This window comes from Megalopta genalis, chromosome 1 (assembly GCF_051020955.1).
Source record: "Megalopta genalis isolate 19385.01 chromosome 1, iyMegGena1_principal, whole genome shotgun sequence".
In the NCBI taxonomy this organism is placed as follows: domain Eukaryota; kingdom Metazoa; phylum Arthropoda; class Insecta; order Hymenoptera; family Halictidae; genus Megalopta; species Megalopta genalis.
This window is the reverse complement of record NC_135013.1, coordinates 425,647-433,398: the sequence shown is the minus strand read 5'-3', so window position 1 is coordinate 433,398 and position 7,752 is coordinate 425,647.

The window sequence follows — 7,752 nt, the reverse complement described above, 5'->3', positions numbered from 1 at the left end:
ACGAGGTCAGTGCCCTTCGACATCGTGAGCCACAATTCCAGCCAGCAAATGCATCCTCATCTAACCGGATGAGTTTATTATGGATAATATTTTTCATATTTCTCTAATAAACAAATCCAATACATTCGTTAACGCGATCATTTATTATTAAATCAGCTTTGCGAATCATTCGTTGAATTCTGTTCGGACACGGAATTATTTAAATTAAAACATCATTTACGAACTTTGTTAATCTTCACTGTACACCTTGCATAAAAATTTCATATCGTACACATGAGGTGTCATGCACACCAGACAATTAAAACGGCTGTCACGGTTAAACTACATATTATTTCGGGTCCGAAAAATTAGTAAATATTCTTTAGACGTTCTAAAGTAAAGGTGAACAGTGTTTTTCTTAAAATTATCACTGTAATGTAGTAAAATAAAATTCGGAAGTTCACGCACTGTGACTTGTTCATTGATTCGAACGCAGCACGGAGCTCCTTATCTTCTATCGCGCTCCACGGTCGAAGCACGTTTCACTCGATCGATCGACCACGTTGTACTTGGCGCCTTCACCTCTCATTGGTCAGTATTTTTCGTTAATAACTCGTAAATAAAGCTGCGGATTGCATTTTCGCAAAGGAAAAAGTTTCTTCAAATGACCTCAGCTACCCCTCGTTTTCGGCTGTTAAAATAATTATGGAATACATAATTGTGGAACACATCTCAGGTACTCCCCATTAACGGGTGGAAATATCTATATATTACGCAACTCTGGAGATGTTGTTAGTCGTTTTCCGAAACCACAATATTAAATTTAGAAAGATGCTTTGCGTATTTACTTACTTCTGAACGTGTGTTATTTAATGACGTCATTGCTACATTTTCTCATTCACGCTTTAAAGCAAGATGGTTAAATGTAATTGTTGGGTATCGGTGCTTATGCATAAGCAAGGAACTCAAACTGTTATTTTAGAGCAAAATAGTATTGTATTTAGTTAACAGAAACAAGGTGAGTAGAAGATGTGAAAGAATAGGATAAGGAGACAACCGAGTAAATGCAATTACTCTTGCGAAGGCTGTCGTTCGACTGACTAGGTAGCATAGTTTTTCTTTCTAAAGTTGCCAGGGGCACAGGATAAACACATGCAAGTGATTATCCTTACCCTGTGCATCTATTGCCCTGGCAGCGTCGTCTCCGGCTCGAACGTCGCATTGGTGAGCCGACCTATAAGTGTACGACCCTCCAAGAGTCATACTGCAAGATGTAATAAAACTAGAATCTAAGCATGCATTTAACAAATACTTAAAACTATATCGACATTTCAATAGTAATAAATGAAACAAAACGGCAACAATTTCGTGATATGTTTATAAAAACTGTTACAGAAAATACTCCTTCTAAACAAGACCTGGAGATAGAAGATCATGTTGAATTTAAGTTTAGGTTTGACAAAGCAGTCGAACATAATGCACCCAATAGAAATTTCATAAATCCTGAAGCGAAGTTAGCTGTTTCACGGTATTTTCACGATAAATGGAGAGATATGCAGTTACTCACTCAAATTCTCTAACATGCGGCCTATTATCCAAAATAGGTGAGATTTTTTCAGCGAAAAAATCGTCACCTATTATCGTCACATCGGCGACGACGAATCGCTACGAAAAATCTCCCGACATTTAAATAAAACGTCCGTCACGTACAGCTCATAGGCCGTCTTTTTTCGCGGACTGTAAACACGCGATCGCGGAAACACACACAAATTCGAATTGGTATTTACCACAAAAATTGTTCCGGTCCATCACTAAAAAGCGACTCATTTTCAACTCGCTATTGCTTGCCATCATCAGCGATCGGCCCTTCTGTTTTCCGCCACGAAATTGCATGACTGGTGGCATCTTGCCGTAAAGGCGCTGAATTTTAGTGATACTAGCACTAGCCATCACCGGGAAGAGACGATAATTGTCTCTGCCATCGTTCCCATTCCGTCTTGCAGTTTCATTCGCGAGGTTTTCCAATCGGTGCAGGAAAATCGACGGTTTCCAGTCGCCGATTTTCTCATGTTCCAGGAGCGTGCTCCTGAGTATCTGAGAGACGCTGAATCAACTCCGCCTTCAGTGTCTCGTACATATTCTGCGCTGAAGGATTGTTAATAATGTCGCTCACCACGTCGTCACACTGATTTTTTAAATGCGCACTGACGTAGTGATATTTGGTGGAATCCTTCGTGATTCCAGCCAGTACGAACTGGAACCGTGTCGTTCGGTGGAGGACTCAACATCGCCGATGAATCACCATGAGGAACTTTTTCGCGTGATCGTTATAACCCCAAAAAAGACTTGTCCTTGCGCGACAGATCACGTCGGGGTCACCAATTATGTGAGTGTACGAGAGGATAAAACTTGCTCGAGTCCATTATTGTATATTATTTATTTTGGTCGCTAGAATAGCTTCGCTCGGCCGCGAAGGTTCGGATCGAAAAGCTCGTGTAAACTACTTGTGCAGGAGTTCGGCGTCGATTGTCGACGAAACGATTTTCCAAAATTCTTAACAGCTTGAAGAATAACAATTGCAGGGCACAGCATTGGGATTTACCAATTTTTGTATACTGAGATTTGTACCTGTGCTATTGCAACGGCCCTGTGATTTATTGTTACGTCGATGCTAAGGTTCGACGGATTCAGTCGACATAACATTTTAAAACTGATTTTTTAAAACATATTTTTCATAGTTTTCTGGTTAAAATGAGACTAAGCATGATATAGTTTGGACAAATATTTTTGATTAAAATAAAATCAAACACGATATAATTTCGATTACATTGATTTGTTTAATATTTGTTGTGAAATTCATTTTATTGCATTATCACTGTGATTATATAAGTGATTATATAAGTGTGCATTAAGAATGTGTGTGGAGAGCGAGGTATGTACGTATTGCACAAAAGTATGTATGCACTAATTTTTTTTTAACCCTTAAATACTTTACAATTTGTCCATTGGACATTTGGTAAATCCTTATATTAGTGTTGGATTCTATATCGCGTAGACAAATTTCTCCACCAAGAAAGTGTCTGTGTTTTGGGCTCTAAGGGTGTATCAGGTCTGCTGGATGAATTCTTCGTAGTCTTCTTTTGATGTGCTGGTTGTAGTTGGTGTTCGCTAGTGGGTTGTTGTGGGCTTCAATTTTGCTTCTATATTTTTTGGATGTTTGATTATTTCTTCTAATACTGTAGCGATATTGAAGTCCTTCCTTATATCTTCATTCTTGATGAACCATGGAGCGTTTAATATTGTGCGTAGGGTTATTGATTGTTCAGCTTCGATTTTTGTTATGTTAATTATTATTGATTTATAAATTTATAGTTTGTTGTTTTTTTACCTATAAGCCAAGGCATCTGTTGTCTTTTTAAGCGAATTTGTGCAATTTTAGCAGTAATATGTTGTTTCCATATTAGTTTTGAATCCAGATGTAGTCCCAAGTATTTAACTGTTTTTGTTTAATATTATGTTTAGAGCAACTAAACTATGAGTTAAAATGAGGATTCTATATAAAATGAGAAAGCCCATTTAGGCCTGTCATGGTCCACGGAGGGCATATTTCATCTAGAGTAAACTTCATTTTCATATGATACTGCACATTTCCAGTCGAATGTTGAGATGGTATTTTGACGCAGGCGTTTTTAAAAATCTTACATTTATTCCAAACGTATGTAGGATTAGTTTGAAAATTAATGCTTCTTCTATCTTTTTTTTTTAACGATTTAATACCATACATGATCACACACATTTTCTTGTACTGCATTAATCCTCTAAATTGAGTGCGTGTTACCACTTTTTATACGAGGTTTTTAATTTTGTCGCCTTCGGTATGTCACAGGGAATTCAGCATGCATATAAGTCACCGAAATCTACGAGAGTTTGGTCATCGTCTAGTAAACTAATTCCGCTATCATAAAAAAAAACCAAATCATTTAGTCTAGTTTCAAAAATATTATCGAGTTTTAAAAGGTGTATGAACACTTTTGTGGGCCACTGTAGGTCGAATGAAACCTTAAGATTATGGACACGAATACCGCACATCTCAACAGACTCATCAGGAGTCTTGATGATAGTTACTTCTGTAAAAACAAGGTTTTTGCGAATAGCTATCAAAAAACTGGAGTTGAGACTAAGAGTTGAGACTAAGCTTCAAGCATATTAGAAATGGTCAATACATATAGGTTGAATAAGTTATTTAATCTAGTAAATCTTGGTATTGAATTATATAATATGTTTCAAAGGAAGAGTGCTTAAAATTTATAATAGAAAATATTATTGAATTTTTTAACAACACATCGCCCAATGAAAGCAATATCAATGATTTTAATACAACAGATAATGCATTTATTGTAAAAGATGCAATTTTACCTTTTTATGATTTATAGACGTTATTATTCAAGAAAAAAGGGCTCGAAAAATTTAAGAAGGCTATATTTTCAAAATTATTCAAATATAATGATATGAAAAATATCTTCATTCCTATAGGAATTAATATCTTCTTTGATATAAGGTGCATCAGGTCTAAACTGAGACTTTTAAAAATTGAATATAGTAGTATAAGCGAAACAAAACTCGTTAGAATAGACGAAATAAAAAAACTACTGTGTAACAGAATAAAAGACGCGTCTCCTCCTGATAATCTAATCAAACCAAGGCCTCTTGACAAGTTGATCATGCTCTATTCGTATGCATATAAGACTATTTACAACAAAACTTGGAACGAACTTTCACTCTCTCGATTTTTTAGTTTTTTGTTTTTAAAAAACGATATTAAATTGTGTTACGGCCAAGTGGCCAGGATTTATGGCAGGGGCCATGTGCTTGGGTACCCGGACGGTATGGGTCTGTCCCGGGCCGTTCCCGGGCACATGTGGCACCGTCATAACGTCTCCTGGTCCTTGATTACGGTCCAGTCAACTACGGTTGGGTCTGGCATTGTTCGGGCACGTAGGCCCATCAACGCGGGATGTCTAGCAGGAGTTATTTTGCCACTCTCCCTCCTAACTCCCGGCCCACCGTTTTGGGGCAGTCTCACTTGATTTGGGATTGCAGTGATTGGACCGTAATTCCTTAGGTTAAGTAAAGGTAGGGATAACCGAGGTGACCTCGTGGATGCCACACGGTTATTCGTCAGTCCTGATCTGTCCATCCACCCTGATCCATCTTGAGTCGTCAGTGGATACAGAGGTCTCCCGGGAAGCTAGTTATTGGAGCACCCGGTTAGCAAAATAGAGTTTTTGTCGGCACACTAACGTGCAAATTACAACAAAGCTCGAAGCTCACAAGGAGCACCACGAGCATTAACATTTGGTCCTTCGAGCCGGATGCTGTGTGGAAAGGTCCACACAGTGCTGTGACATTGTTGGAAGACTTGGCCGTCGACTTGTACATCCAGTGAGGCGCCTGTGTGTGAGGACTTGGCTCAACACCCCCCTGGACGTGATAGCAGCAAGCGGCATGCATCTTCAAGGGTTGCATCGTGCAATAACATTTGAAGAAGAACTTCGACCTATTGGAAGTCCGCTGTCAGCTTGTACATCCAGTGCGGCTGCCGTGCGTGAGAATTGAGCTCACCACACCCCTGGACGTGATACGAGCAAGAGACAGTCGTCATCAGGGTCCACGCTTCGAGCGCAAGACCACTCGAGATTGCAGCAAGAGCCACGCAATTAAGCTTCCATCGTCAAGGCAACAGCATCCAGGACGTCATTGTCTACTGGGACTCTGGACGCACCTCTAGCCGCCAGGACGCAGCAGGCATCCTAAGGGACGATTTGAGGAAGCCACGTGGTCACGCTAATCCAACCCGTCTATTCCGTGAGTCATTTCCATTATTTTAATCTGTGTTAGCCTTACACATCATGGAAACTGTAAAGTCATGCGTTAGTGAGCGCCGGACTGTCAAGGCCAGACTCACCATGTTCAAAAAATTCCTCGAGTCTGAAGGCGCAACGGTAGATGTAATAGCTCTTGAGAAACGCTTGAGAACGAATGAGGGTCTGTACGAAACCTTCAACCGCATTCAGACCCAAATAGAATGTATCGCCATGGACACCCCGCACGAGGAAGCGCAGTTTGCCGAGCGCGAGTCCTTTGAAAACGATTACTACTCGATCATGTCCAAGGCTGAGACACTCCTTTTGAAAGCTCGCGAAAACTCAGTCACTGCGACGAACTCCGATTTGGAAATCGGTCTACCTCGGCTCGGGGAGGTCGAAGAGGTCGGTAACGCGGAGGTCGGTAACGCGGAGGTCAATGGCAAAGACCACGATCCGTGCGAACAGCACTTTGTTGAAAATACTAGGCGCGACGAGCAGGGGCGATCCATCATAGCGATCCCGTTCAACGATAAGACTCATGAATTGGGAGAGTCTCGTCCTCAGGCGGAACGTGGGCTTCTGGATTTAGAACGCAAATTCAGGAAGCAGCCCGACCTCCAAGCGCAGTATAAGGAGTTCCTTCGCGAGTATGAAAATCTGGGCCATATGTCAAGATTGGATCCGAAGGACATAGGAGGGGTCAGCGGTAGCTATTACCTGCCTCATCATGCAGTGATGAAAGGCAATAGCACGACCACCAAACTTCGGGTCATCTTTGATGGTTCAGCGAAAACCGCGTCGGGCGTTCCGTTGAATGATACACAAACGGTAGGCCCCCCCCCCCACACAGGATGAGCTGTTTGACATCCTGCTGCGATTTCGTAAACATGGCATTGTTGTGTCCGCGGATGTTGCTAAAATGTATCGGCAGATCGCGGTTAGAGGGGAAGACCGAAGCTACCAAGGCATCCTGTGGCGTTTTTCGGAACACGATGCAATAGGGGGGTACAGCCTCAACACCATCACCTACGGCACCGCGTTCGCTTCCTACTTGGCCACTCGGGTCCTTCAGCAGATCGGGAAAGATTGCGCGCACTCGCTGCCGGATGTTAGCGAAGTCATCCGGAGCGACTTCTATGTCGACGATCGGCTGACCGGTTGCGAAACTTATGAGCAGGCGTTAGTTAAATTGACAACCTCGGTTAGCCCGGAGCACCCAGTCTTGAAACGGATTGAAGGGCAGTCATGCTACAGCAAATTGTTACGAATCCTAGCATACGTTCTTAGATTTTGCTCAAAGAGTCAACGGACGGATAAGGCCTCGCGAAGCAAGTGTCAGGGTTCCCCGTCAGTCATGGAACTTTCTTCAGCCGAACGAATTGTAATCAGGGTCACGCAAAACCATCACTTTAGCGTCGAAATGAGGCAGCTAGGAGGTAGGCAGCCGTTAGATCGAACAAGCTCGTTATTGTCCCTAAACCCCTTCGTGGACGAACTCGGGATTAGGGTGGGCGGCCGCCTGCGGAATGCTCCGATAGCCTTCTCGCGAAAACATCCGATCTTAATACCAAGTTCCAGTCCTCTGGCAGTCCTGATAATTCGGCGCGAGCATCTCCGATTGTTGCATGCCGGTTGCCAACAAACTCTCGCATCTCTTCACGCGAACTACTGGATTCCATCAGGCGGACGAATCACGCGGAAGGTTGTGCGTAGTTGCATGAGATGCTTCCGGACGAAGCCTGGCGCCGCGCAACCCCAAATGGGTAATTTACCAGCCGATCGCGTTACTCCTGCCCGGGCTTTTTCTACGTGCGGCGTGGACTATGTCGGCCCGTTTCTAGTAGTGGACAGCGGGCGCTCTCGAACTAGTAGAAAGGCCTATCTGTGCCTGTTTGTTTGCTTTGTG